The following is a 14,195-nucleotide window of genomic DNA, read 5'->3' on the forward strand; positions in this document are numbered from 1 at the left end:
TTGAGAAAGGAGATAAGAAGAATTTGTAAAGCAAATTTCCTATGAAATGAACTTCTGATGGGACCTTAGTGTTTAATGCCTAGGCAGGGAATTTTGCCATTCCTGGTTGGGAGATTTTATACCAGGCCAGGTCAGCTTTTTCCTTGCAAAGTCTGCTTTGCTGACAGAAGCTGAGAGTCCTGAAGCATTGGTCATTAGGGTATTTTGGGCTTTGCCAGGTGGCTGCAACTTGTTGTGGCTCTGACCCTAAAAGACTTTCTGTGGAGATAGGGCCAAAGGCACAGGCCTGCAGCCAGCACAGATGGCCTCAGAGTGCAGACTGCTGCAGCTTGACCTTAAACTTGTAGTGCAATGCGAGGACCTCAGCAAAGCTGTGCCTTTGGCAGGTGCCAAGGCCTCGGGCGGCAGGAGGCAATAGTTGATCACAATGCAGACACAGCCTGGCCTGCCATCGCTGGCCAGGCTAACATAGATTGTTACCTGCAGGTACAAGGCCAGGCAGCAAAGTTACGCATGGGCCGCAGAACACTAGGGAGCTTCTGGCTTGAAAGGATTGAAATATCATGTGACTGAGGCTTAAATGGCAGGAGGTGGTGTGCCTTTCTGCCTTCAGTACATGCTGAGACTCTGGAGTACTTGACCTTCAATTGTGTGCCTGGTCCAAAACCTCAGTATAGAAAATGAAAATAGAAAACGATGTATGCTGCTGCTAAGTCACTTCAGTAGTGTCACCCCATTGACAGCAGCTCACCAGGCTCCCCTGTCCCTGGGATTCTCCAGGCAAGAACACTGGAGTGGGTTGCCATTTCCTTCTCCAATGCAAGAAAATGAAAAGTGAAAGTGAAGTTGCTCAGTCGTGTTCGACCCTCAGCAACCCCACGGACTGCAGCCTACCAGGCTCCTCTGTCCACTGGATTTTCCAGGCAAGAGTACTGGAGTGGGTTGCCATTGCCTTCTCCAATGATGTTTGGGTGAGTTTCAAAACAATTATTGTTGCTGAGCATGTAGGTATCATGGTAGCCAGGGGATTTATGGGATGGAAAAGAAGGAGATTGTCTGTACATTAGAGGAACACATGGCCTGGGCATCTGCCCCCACTGGGACCTCAGGGCACCTGCCTCAAGCAGCTCGACATCAGCTCAGCTTCAGTTGAGAAATTCTAGAGTGTTTTGTCAGCTGAAACAAATGTGGCTCTAAGATGAAATCCTTTTCTAAGGCAGGGTATTTTTTAGGCTAAATTAATTCTATTCCAAAAGGCAAAGGTTACTCAATAAATGTTTGCTGAGTGAACAAATGATTCACATTTCTTATTAAAAAAGAGGCAAAGGAAATGTGCCACTATACACAGGCACTAAATACTTCACAGAATAGCTAGGATTCAGTACTAACGATACTCAGGACTGACGTATATAAAGGGAAAAGGAAGTTAAGAGGGTTTGAATAGGTTATGTGAGGAAAACAGAAGGGATTCTCAAATAATACCTTGTGGGGAGGGCTGCTGCCATTGCAAACAAAGATGGTAGCAACATCTTAAGACCACCCTCCTGAGGAGACATTAGGCTTCTGGAATGTCCCCCATCCCACATACAGTGAATTCAGAGTGACAGAATGAATCATTTGCTGGAAGGTTCCTACCAATTACATTCACAGGCTGTGAGTCTATAAAAGAAGACTGGCAAAGCAGCCAAGCTCAAACCAAGGTGGTCACCATCTACCATCTGTCTTTCTTCCTCAGATACCAATGGGATGGTCTTTGACAACATACATACTGGGTTTAGGAAACAGAATTATTACCATGGATCACTGCTCTAGGAGTGAAGGTTCTGCTTATATTCTAAATTTGGTAGATGTGAGATTAGAGTTAATTTTTGAGTATTTTAAAGAGTCCTCTTAGAGTGCAAACTACCGCACAATTGCACTCATCTCACACACTAGCAAAGTAATGTTCAAAATTTCCCAAGCCAGGCTTCAACAATACATGAACCAAGAACTTTCAGATGTTCAAGCTGGATTTAGAAAAGGCAGAGGAAAAGTGAAAGTGAAGTCACTCAGTCGTGTCCGACTCTTTGTGACCCCGTGGACTGTAGCTCCTCCGCCCATGGGATTCTCCAGGCAAGAGTATTGGAGTGGGTTGCCATTGCCTTCTCCAGGAGATCTTCCCAACCCAGGGATCGAACCAGGGTCTCCTGCATTGCAGACAGACACTTTACCCTCTGAGCCACCAGAGATCAAATTGCCAACATAGGTTGGATCATAGAAAAAACAAGAGAATTCTGGAAAAACATCTATGTCTACTTCATTAACTATGCTAAAGCCTTTGACTGTATGGATCACAACAAACTGTGGAAAGTTCTTCAAGAGATGGGAATACCAGACCACCTAACCTGCCTCCTGAGAAATCAGTATGCAGGTCAAGAAGCAAGTTAGAACCAGCATGGAACAAACTGGTTCAAAACTGGTAAAGGAGTGCATCAAGACTGTATATTGTCACTCTGCTTATTTAACTTATATGCAGAGTACATCATGCAAAATGCTGGGCTGGATGAAACACAACCTGGAATCAAGATTGCCGGGAGAAATATTGATAACTTCTGATATGCAGATGACACCACTCTTATGGCAGAAAGTAAAGAAGAAGTAAAGGGCCTCATGATGAATGTGACAGAGGAGATTGAAAAAAGCTGGCTTAACACTCAACATTCAAAAAACAAAGATCATGGCATCCGGTCCCACCACTTCATGTAAAACAGATGGGGAAAAAATGGAAACACTGATAGAGTTTATTTTTGGGGGGCTCCAAAATCACTGCAGTTGGTGATTGTAGCCTTGAAATTAAAAGACGCTTACTCCTTGGAAGGAAAGTTATGAACAAACTAGACAGCATATTAAAAAGCAGAGACATTACTTTGCCAACAAAGGTCAGTCTAGACAAAGCAATGGTTTTTCCAGTAGTCATATATGGATGTAAGAGTTGGACTATAAAGAAAGCTGAGCACTGAAGAACTGATGCTTTTGAACTGTGGTGTTGGAGAAGACTATTGACAGTCCCTTGTGCTACAAGGAGATTCAACCAGTCAATCCTAAAAGGAGTCAGTCCTGAATATTCATTGGAAGGACTGATGCTGAAAGTGAAACTACAATACTTTGACTACCTGATACAAAGAACTGACTCATTGGAAAAGACCCTGACACTGGGAAAGATTAAAGGCAGGAGGAGAAGGAGACAACAGAGGATGAGATGGTTTGATGGCATCACAGACTCGATGGACATGAACTTGAGCAAGCTCTAGGAATTGGTGATTGACAGGAAAACATGGCGTGCTGTAGTCCTTGGGGATGCAAAGAGTCAGGCACAACTGAGCGACCGAACTGGACTGAATTGGACTGAACTGGACTGAACTGCAATGGCACCCCACTCCAGTACTCTTGCCTGGAAAATCCCATGGACGGAGGACCCTGGTGGGCCACAGTCCATGGGGTCGCTAAGAGTCAGACACGACTGAGTGACTTCACTTTGGAAATGGCAACCCACTCCAGCATTCTTGCCTGGAGAATCCCATGGATGGGGGAGCCTGGTGGGCTGCAGTCTATAAGGTCGCACAGAGTTGGACATGACTGAAGCGACTTAGCAGCAGCAGCAGCAGGACTGAACTGATTAGAGTGCAAGAGCTTCCCAGTTGGTGCTAGTGGTAAGGAACCTGCCTGCCAATGCAAGAGACATAAGAGATGCAGGTTAGATCCCTGGGTCAAGAAGAGCCCCAGGAGGAGGGCATGGTAACCCATTCCAGTATTCTTGCCTGGAGAATCCCATGGACCTAGGAGCCTTTCGGACTACAGTCCATAGAGTCGCACAGAGTGAGGCATGAGAGAAGCTACGTAGCACGCACACACATTAGAGTGAAAATGGTGTCTTGGCAGTGAACTAAACATTTCTGAGGCCTTAAAGGATTCACATCCATCCCAGGCTGTAGCTGCTGAAAGAAAAACACTCAACTGTATGCATTTCTATCCATTTGTGGTGAACTTCTCTGACTTAACTGAGCAGAATTACAAATTGGAAAGGAGGACTTTGGGACTTTATTTTTTTAAGTCAAGGGGATTTGACTTTGAGCCTTATTTCCTCTGGATTTAAGAGGAGCATTTAATCTTTGCAAGAGTATTTAATCTTTGAATTTTAATTTCTTCATAGAAATTTAATATTCACAGAGGGCTTAGAGGTGAAATTCAGGCATCTTTATTGCTGAAATCTTATGAATAGGAGGTCTTTATGTATTTTGTGATTAGAGTATCATAGTGTTGCCATATAATCTCATTGCAAAACTTCTGATAACCTGTGTAGGCCAATATAGGTAAACATAATTTGGCTTGAGGATTAGATTAGTGAAAGTGAAAGTGGCTCAGTCATGTCTGACTCATTTTGACCCCATAGACTGTGTAGTCCATGGAATTCTCTAGGCCAGAATACTGGAGTGGGTAGCCTTTCCCTTCTCCAGGAGATCTTCCCAACCCAGGGATCAAACCCAGGTCTCCCGCATTAAAGGCAGATTCTTTACCAGTTGAGTCACAAGAGAAGGCCAAGAATACTGTAGTGGTAGCCTATCCCTTCTCCAGGGCATCTTCTCAACCCAGGAATTGAACTGGGTTCTCCTGCATTGCAGGCGGATTCTTTGCCAACTGAGATATGAGGGAATTAGATAAATAATGGCTAATTATTTGATAATGTGTTTTGTACTAGATTGAGTCACTGCATCACATATATTTGTAATTACATTTATGTTACAGAATATATATGTAGTCATCACTTTATATTCCATAGTAATTATATACATCTGTACATTTGTAAAGACTAAATTTGGCTCATCCTTTTCTCCTTTTGGGGAGCAAGCCTATTTATAAGAAATTTAAATTTTACTCTGCTCTCCCAGGGCCAAGGCAACTACCAATGGAATTTGGTCTCCCCAGGTCCAGAACTGCGTGTGGTCGAGTGGGTAAGTATATAATTTTGAACTTCAATTAGCCAGCCCTTTGGTTTCTCGCACAACTATGTTCTCCAAATCAACAAAAGAGTCCGAGATACAGTTCTTCGGTGCTAACTCAAAAATGACCAAATGAACCCTGTTCATTTCCAAGTCAAGCCATTCGTATCACAGTAATCCAAGTCTATGTCCCAACCAGTAATGCAAAAGATACTGAAGTTGAATGGTTCTATGAACACCTACGAGACCTTCTAGAACTAACACCCATACAAGATGTCCTTTTCATCATAGGGGATTGGAATGCAAAAGTAGGAAGTCAAGAGACACCTGGAGTAACAGGCAAATTTGTCCTTGGAGTACAAAATGAAGCAGGTCAAAGGCTCTCTTGAGTTTTACCAAGAGAACACACTGGTCATAGCAAACATCCTTTTCTAAGAACACAAGAGAAGACTTTACACATGGACACCACCAGATGGTCAATAAAAATCAGATTGATTATATTCTTTGCAGCCAAAGATGGAGAAGCTCTATATAGTCAGCAAAAACAAGACCAGAGGCTGACTGTGGCTCAGATCATGAACTCCTTATGGGAATTCAGACTTAAATTGAAGAAAGTAGGGAAAACCACTAGACCATTCACTATTGACCTAAATCAAACCCATTATGATTAGTGGAAATGACAAATAGATTCAAGGGATTAGATCTGATAGGCAGAATGCTTGAAGAATTATGGACGGAGATTAGTGACATTGTACAGGAGGCAGTGATCAAGACCATCATCAAAAAAAGAAATGCAAAATGGTTGTCTGAGGATGCCTTACAAATAGTTGAGAAAAGAAGAGAAGTTAAGGCCAAGGAGAAAAAGAGAGATACACCCATTTGAATGCAGAGTTCTGAAGAATAGCAAGGAGAGATAAAAAAGCCTTCCTCAGTGACCAATGCAAAGAAATAGAGGAAAACAATGGAATGGGGAAAACTAGAAATTTCTTCAAGAAAATTAGAGATACAAAGGGAACATTTCATGCAACAATGGGCATAATAGAAAACAGAAATGGTAGGGACCTCACAGAAGCAGAAAATATTAAAAAGAGGTGACAAGAATACATAGAGCAACTAGAAAAAAAGATTTTAATGACCCAGATAACCACGATGGTGTGATCACTCACCTAGAGGCAGACATCCTAGAATGCAAAGTCAAGGGGGCCTTAGGAAGCACAACTACGAACAAAGCTAGTGGAGGTGATGGAATTCCAGTTGAGCTCTTTCAAATCCTAAAAGATGATGCTGTGAAAGTGCTGCACTCAATATGACAGCAAATTTGGAAAACTCAGCAGTGGCCACAGGACTGGAAAGGGGCAGTTTTCATTCCAGTACCAAAGAAAGGCAATGCCAAAGAATGTTTAAGTTCAGTACAGTTCAGTCGCTCAGTCATGTCAGAATCTTTGCAACCCCATGAACCACAGCCCCACCAGGCCTCCCTGTCCATCACCAACCCCCAGAGTTTACCCAAACTCACATCCATTGAGTCGGTGATGCCATTCAACCATCTCATCCTCTGTCAACCCCTTCGCCTCCTGCCCCAAATCTTTCCCAGCATCAGGGTCTTTTCAAACGAGTCAGCTCTTTGCATCAGGTAGCCCAAGTACTGGAGTTTCAGCTTCAACATCAGTTCTTCCAAAGAACAACCAGGACTGATCTCTAGGATGGACTGGTTGGATCTCCTTGCAGTCCAAGGGACTCTCAAGAGTCTTCTCCAACACCACAGTTAAAAGCATCAATTCTTCTATGCTCAGCTGTCTTTATAGTCCAACTCTCACATCTGTACATGACTACTGGAAAAACCATAGCCTTGACTAGATGGACCTTTGTTGACAAAGTAATGTCTCTGCTTTTGAATATACTGTCTAGATGGGTCATAACTTTCCTTCCAAGGAGTAAGTAAGTATTTTAATTTCATGGCTGCAATCACCATCTGCAGTGATTTTGGAGCCCCCCAAAAATAAAGTCTGACGCTGTTTCCACTGTTTCCCCATCTATTTTCCATAAAGTGAAGGGACCAGACGTCATGATCTTCGTTTTCTGAATGTTGAGCTTTAAGCCAACTTTTTCACTCTCCTCTTTCACTTTCAGCAAGAGGCTATTTAGTTCATCTTCACTTTCTGCCATAAGGGTGGTGTTATCTGCATATCTGAGGTTATTGATATTTTTCCCAGCAATCTTGATTCCAGCTTGTGTTTCTTCCAGACCAGCATTTCTCATGATGTACTCTGCATAGATGTTAAATAAGCAGGGTGACAGCATACAGCCTTGACACACTCTTTTTCCTATTTGGAACCAGTCTGTTGTTCCATGTCTAGTTCTAACTGTTGCTTCCTGACCTGCATAGCGGTTTCTCAAGAGCCAGGTCAGGTGATCTGGTATTCCCATTTCTTTCAGAATTTTCCACAGTTTATTGTGATCCACACAGTCAAAGGCTTTGGCATAGTCAATAAAGCAGAAATAGATGTTTAACTGGAACTCTCTTGCTTTTTCGATGATTCAGCGGATGTTGGCAATTTAATCTATGGTTTCTCTGCCTTTTCTAAAACTAGCCTGAACTCTTGAATGTTCAAACTAGCGCACAATTGCGCTCATCTCACATGCTAGCAAAGTAATGTTCAAAATTCTCTAAGCCAGGCTTCAACAGTGTGTGAACCCTGAACTTCAAGATGTTTAACCTGGATTTAGAAAAGACAGAGGAACCAGAGATCAAATTGTTATCATCTGTTGGATATTAGAAAAAATAAGAGAATACCAGAAAAACATCTACCCTTGCTTTATTGATTACACCAAAGCCTTTGACTGTGTGGATCACAACAACCTGGAAAATTCTTCAAGAGATGGGAATGCCAGACCATGTGACCTGCCTCCTGAGAAATCTGTATGCAGTCAAGAAGCAACAGTTAGAACTGGACATGGAACAACAAACTGGTTCAAAACTGGGAAAGGAGTACATCAAGGCTGTATATTGTCACCCTGCTTATTTAACTATTATGCAGAGTACATCATGTGAGTTGCATGGCTGGATGAAGCACAAGCTGAAATCAAGATTGCTGGGAGAAATATCAATAACTTCTGATATGTAGATGACACCACCCTTATAGCAGAAAGCGAAGAAGAACTTAAGAGTCTCTTGAGAAAAGTGAAAGTGGAGAGTGAAAAAGCTGGCTTAAAACTCAACATTCAAAACAAAGATCATGGCATCCGATCCCACCAATTCATGAAAAACAGATGGGGAAACAATGGAAACACTGATAGATTCTATTTTTGGGGGGCTCCAAAATCACTGCAGATGGTGACTGCAGCCATGAAATTAAAAGACACTTACTCCTTGGAAGAAAATCTATGACCAACCTAGACAGCATAGGAAATAGCAACCCACTCCAGTGTTCTTGCCTGGAGAATCCCAGGGACAGGGGAGCCTGGTGGGAGGCCATTTTGGGGTCGCACAGAGTCAGGCACGACTGAAGCGACTTAGCAGCAGCAGCAGTAGCAGACAGCATATTAAAAACCAGAGACATTACTTTGTCAACAAAGGTCCATTTGGTCAAAGCTATGGTTTTTTCAGTAGTCGTGTATGGATGTGAGAGTTGGACTATAAAGAAAGCTGAGAGCAGAAGAACTGATGCTTTTGAACTGTGGTGTTGGAGAAGCCTCTTGAGAGTCCCTTGGACTGCAAGGAGATCAAACCAATGAATCCTAAAGGAAATCAGTCCTGAATGTTCATTGGAAGGACAGATGATGGGTTTGAAACACCAACATTTTGGCCCCCTGATGCAAAGAACTGACTCCTTGAAAAAGACCTTGATGCTGGGAAAGATTGAAGGCAGGAGAAGAAGGGGATGACAGAGGATGAGATGGTTGGATGGGATCACTGCCTAGCTGGACATGAGTTTGAGCAAGTTCTGGCCGGTGGTGATGGACAGGGAAGCCTGGCATGCTGCAGTCCATGGGGTTGCAAAGAGTTAGACACGACTAAGCAACTGAACTGAACTGATGTTCTCCAACTTAATTTTTACCAGCAGTAGAATTATTACAGACTTCCTCTTCTATTCTTTATTTCTCAACCGAACAAGAACCTGGTCAGGAAAGAGGGCTGCTATTATTCTGTTCCTCTCAGATACCTCAGAAGTGTGTGTGAATATACAATGCATCAATATTTAGTACAAATATAAATGAAAGAGTATGTGTGTATATATATATATATATATATACACACACATAATACACCAAGGATGTGTTCAAATATATATGCACATATAAACATATACCATATACTCATGAATAATGTATATATACCTGAATATATGACTTGTAAACATGCATATAAAAATGCACAGTCACTCACATATATGTACACATATTCATACCTAAAAATAAAATAATCCTGCTTTATCTGGGTTGTGGGGTTACTATTAATATTTTATTTCTCTTCTTTACAGCTTGTATGCCTCTAGTTTTTTTCAGTGTATATTCATCAATCAGAAAGAGTTACCGTGTTGGGATGACTAAGTTCTGTTGCCACCATAACTTGTGTTGTGTCTTCCTCCTTTCCTCAGAAGTCACCCTGTTCTTTCACAATGTCTTTATAAAAAGAATAAGAACTTATTTCAATGTATTTTATTGGACTTACGCATTTTGCTCTTTGGCCATCTTGATTACAGTGGGACTTCCTTAAGAAGACCAGTCATACCGTCTTCATTCAACGCATGTAACAGTACGCATTTTCTCCTGTGCATATAACAGTCCGCCTGCATACAATGAGTACTCATTAAATACTTACTGAAATCTGATTCTACCACAATCTCCAGGCAATTGGATTGTACTCCAATGAAACAGTTGCTGAAGACTGGAGAAAAACAATGCTCCCAGACATATACAGAGAAAAAATTCCACACAGTGGGCATGCAATAGTTCAGTGAGATTGTTAGGGAAGACTTAAAAATAAAACCGTAGTCCACTTAGCAGCAGATTTAGATCAGGCTCTGAAGCGCCATATCTGATAAAGGTAAAAGGGAACATATCTGAAATTAAGCCCAGGCAGAGCAATTGTGGAAACAAGTGAGATGTGCTCAATGTTGCCTGGGAGGCCATAACAACCTCTCTTGCCAAATCAACAAATCCTGTTATCCTGTCTCTTGAGAGAATGGATGATTGAGTAACAGGCTGCAGGTGTGAAATCTTTAAGTTGGCTTCTGTTTGAGGAGCTGTCAGGCACCAAGTAATGTGAGCTGGGGCGATCTCCCTAGGACCCTCAGAGCCACCAACAGCAGCCCTGGGAGCACACTGAAATCACTCAGGACCTGACAATGTCTGACTTCTGGCTCTCCGTTCCCTCTCCACCCCCCACCTCTGGCTTCTTATGTTATTGACGTCATGTGCAGCCCGAGTGTCCAGAATTTTAAAAACTCCCCAGGTGATTCCAAGATGCAGCCAAGAGTGAGAATCAATACTGGAGGGCCTCTCGGAAATCATACTGCGTTTTTTCTCTCTACCTACAAATTGTCCCAAATAGACACATCTCCTTCCTGCAGACTCCAGTGAAATCACATGGGTTGGTTCCTGGTTGGCTTGGAATCGCAAAGATAACTTTTTCACCTGAATGGCTTCATTTGCAGCTTAATGGTGCTGTCAAGATTCCTTCTCTCAAGAAAAATGTGCTTTTGTTGCAGTCTTAACCTGTTCTATGAATGTAGAAGAGTTAGGGATAAACAATGTCAAAAGTTAGGAAGAAAAAAAAATGTTAATGCTTTTAAGTATGTTTTTCCTGTCCCACATGAGATGGTTTCCCAGGTTCTTATCTGTTGCAGCTGGATTTTAGAACCCCTTGATTGAGAAAAAGCATATAAAAGGTATTCTGTATGTGTGTGCATGTGTGTGCGTATGTGTATGTGTGTGTGCATGCTCAGTCCCTCGGTTGAAGCTACTCTTTGTGACCCCATGGATGGCAGCCCACCAGGCTCCTCTGTCCATGGGATTTCCCAGGCAAGCATACTAGAGCGGGTTGCCATTTCCTATTCCATGGGATCTTTCTGACCCAAGGATCGAACCCGTGTCTCTTGTGTCTTCTGCATCAGCAGGTGGATTCTTTAGCACTGCACCACCTAGGAAGCCCCCAAAAGGTATTATACATTTTAAAACTATAAACAGGTATAAATGTATGTTTTAACCAAGTAGGGAGCTACTTTGTGCGTGCATGTCTGATTCTAATTATTCAGTATGCAGAAAATGTTTAGTATTCATGTGAGAATTCATGGACTTTTTACAAAAACTCTGTGTCTACTCCAGGGTTTGTTGCCCAGACTAGGGTTACTGTTCAATCGTGTCTTCACATGGCAGATTTGGCCATTTCACCACGTCTAAGACATTTGTCACCACATAATCTGGCCTGTGGTGGTACCAAGGTCTAGAAGGTCATTCACATCCCTGTTCCCAGATCACAGAGCTATTCAAGCATCAGGACTCCGTCTTTTTTAATACCGCTGAAGAAGCTTTCACTGATCAGTTTTTATGCTCAGCCTGGGAGCAGTTAAAGTTACACTCAAGCTGTAAGTAGTTGGTCCTTAACTATTCGTTCTAACTTCAAACAGTGTCTGTAATGTTACATTTCCTGTTCGCCATAAGGGAATTCGAGAAATATCACAGCAGTCATTTATGTGATGAAATATAGCTATATTGTTGAGTAAAATACAGCTATGGGAAGTTAAATAAACCTACGGCTTGAAAGAAGTGTGCTTGTTAATGTAAAGAGCCTATCAAATCCATGAGATGCATGAAAATTAAGGGCAAAATTGCCACATGAAAGGTTTGAAAGCAGAGACAACACCTTTCCTTTAAATGTATATGAATCGTGGGCATATGTAAAATGGAAACGGTCCCCATTCAATCTTTAAGGCTATGGATGTCCTTGCAAATCTCTTATCATTCTTATCTTTCTTCCTCCATGAGGATGATGTTACTTTTTTTTTTTTTAATCTGAAGTATAGTTGCTTTACAGTGCTGTGTTAGTTTCTGTTGTACAATGACATGAATTAGTTATATGTATTCATATATCCCGACTTCACTTTCACTTTTCACTTTCATGCATTGGAGAAGGAAATGGCAACCCACTCCAGTGCTCTTGCCTGGAGAATCCCAGGGACGGGGAGCCTGGTGGGCTGCTGTCTCTGGGGTCGCACAGAGTCGGACACGACTGAAGCGACTTAGCAGCAGCAACAGCAGCATACATGTATCCCCTCCCTACTGTTGGGTAATGTTTAATTTGTATTTGTATCAGTGGTCAAAATTTTAATTTTCACATAATTTTTGAAGCCTACAATCAAGGAAATAAATATACACTGATTTCTTAATTTCTTAAATGATTCTAGTAAATCATCTCTACTCATACAGTTCTAGCAACCGCCTAGTTAAATTTTACATTTTCATTAGCCCAAGGAAAATCTAATTTTCCAAGCAAAATTGTACTTACTATCTTATCTTCAACTCACTTATGACCCCATTAAGGTATATTCTCTGTCTAGCCAAAATGGAACCTTGGATTCTTTTTATTTTCCCCACTCACTCAGACTTTTTGACATTGTGTTTCTGATGTGGAGATTAAGTGCCCTGGAGTTACAAAACTAATCTAACATGGTAAGAACTTTGTATTATTCAGAAGCAGCTGTAACTTATTTTCATTTATTATACCTTGTTTGCACTTGATGATGAGCAATGAAAAAAGAAAAATTATAAGCATCAGATCTTGGGTGTTTCATTGGATAAAATTATAAATAAAATCAGAGGCACAAGTTTCAAAGGTATTTAATCGGAAAATTTCCACAAAGAAATTGTCACAAGCTATTTTGAGAGTGTAAAGCACTGACATAGCCATTATTCTGCTTTAAAGGAAAATGGAGATGATGAGAAAGTATTTACATACTTCATGTCATTTCAGTTATAGATGTACTCATTTAACTCAGTTTTGGTAAAAAATGATAGAAGGACTCTTTTTCCCTCCCTCCTAGTTTATCTTTCCATGTGGAGGGAAGAAATTGGTGCAACTCTTGGTCTCTCTTTTACTGACCTCACTCCAGATGACATAAGTGACTTATCTGACTGGTAATTTAGGGAAAATGAATACTGCTTGTTCTTGGAAACAAACCTACCTACAAGTTAGTTTCTTTTTCTGTGCTGTGACTCTTACCCAGGAATTCCCCTCCAGGTGGGTGTAGTTGCCTGGTCCAGTTACCTGTAAAAGGGTAGATAATTCTATTTAGACTTGTGTTACTAGCTCAGTCATGTCTCTTTGTGACCCCATGGACTAACAGCCCACCAGGCTCCTCTGTCCATGGAATTTTCTAGGCAAGAATACTGGAGTGGGTTACCATTTCCATCTCCAGGGGATCTTCCTAACACAGGGATTGAAATCAGGTCTCCTGCACTGCAGGCAGATTCTTCACCATCTGAGCCACCAGGGAAGCCCTATTTAGCTCTTAAGTGTCATGAAATTTGTTTGGCTCCTGCACAACCTCCATGTTCAGTTCAGTTCAGTCGCTCAGTCATGTCCAACTCTTTGCAACCCCATGAATTGCAGCACGCCAGGCCTCCCTGTCCATCACCAACTCCCAGAGTTCACTCAGACTCACGTCCATCGAGTCAGTGATGCCATCCAGCCATCTCATCCTCTGTCGTCCCTTTTTCCTCCTGCCCCCAATCCCTCCCAGCATCAGAGTCTTTTCCAATGAGTCAGCTCTTCACATGAGGTTGCCAAAGTACTGGAGTCTCAGCTTTAGCATCATTCCTTCCAAAGAACACCCAGGGCTGATCTCCTTCAGAATGGGCTGGTTGGATCTCCTTGCAGTCCAAGGGACTCTCAAGAATCTTCTCCAACACCACAGTTCAAAAGCATCAATTCTTCAGCGCTCAGCCTTCTTCACAGTCCAACTCTCACATCCATACATGACCACAGGAAAAACCATAGCCTTGACTAGACGGACCTTTGTTGGCAAACTAATGTCTCTGCTTTTCAATATGCTATCTAGGTTGGTCATAACCTTCCTTCCAAGGAGTAAGCATCTTTTAATTCCATGGCTGCAGTCACCATCTGCAGTGATTTTGGAGCCCCAATAAAATAAAGTCTGACACTATTTCCACTGTTTCCCCATCTATTTCCCATGAAGTGATGGGACCAGATGCCATGAT

Source organism: Bos grunniens, chromosome 17, assembly GCF_055505025.1.
Source record: "Bos grunniens cultivar Pamir isolate PY7600 chromosome 17, Bosgru_T2T1.0, whole genome shotgun sequence".
Classification (NCBI taxonomy): Eukaryota; Metazoa; Chordata; class Mammalia; order Artiodactyla; family Bovidae; genus Bos; species Bos grunniens.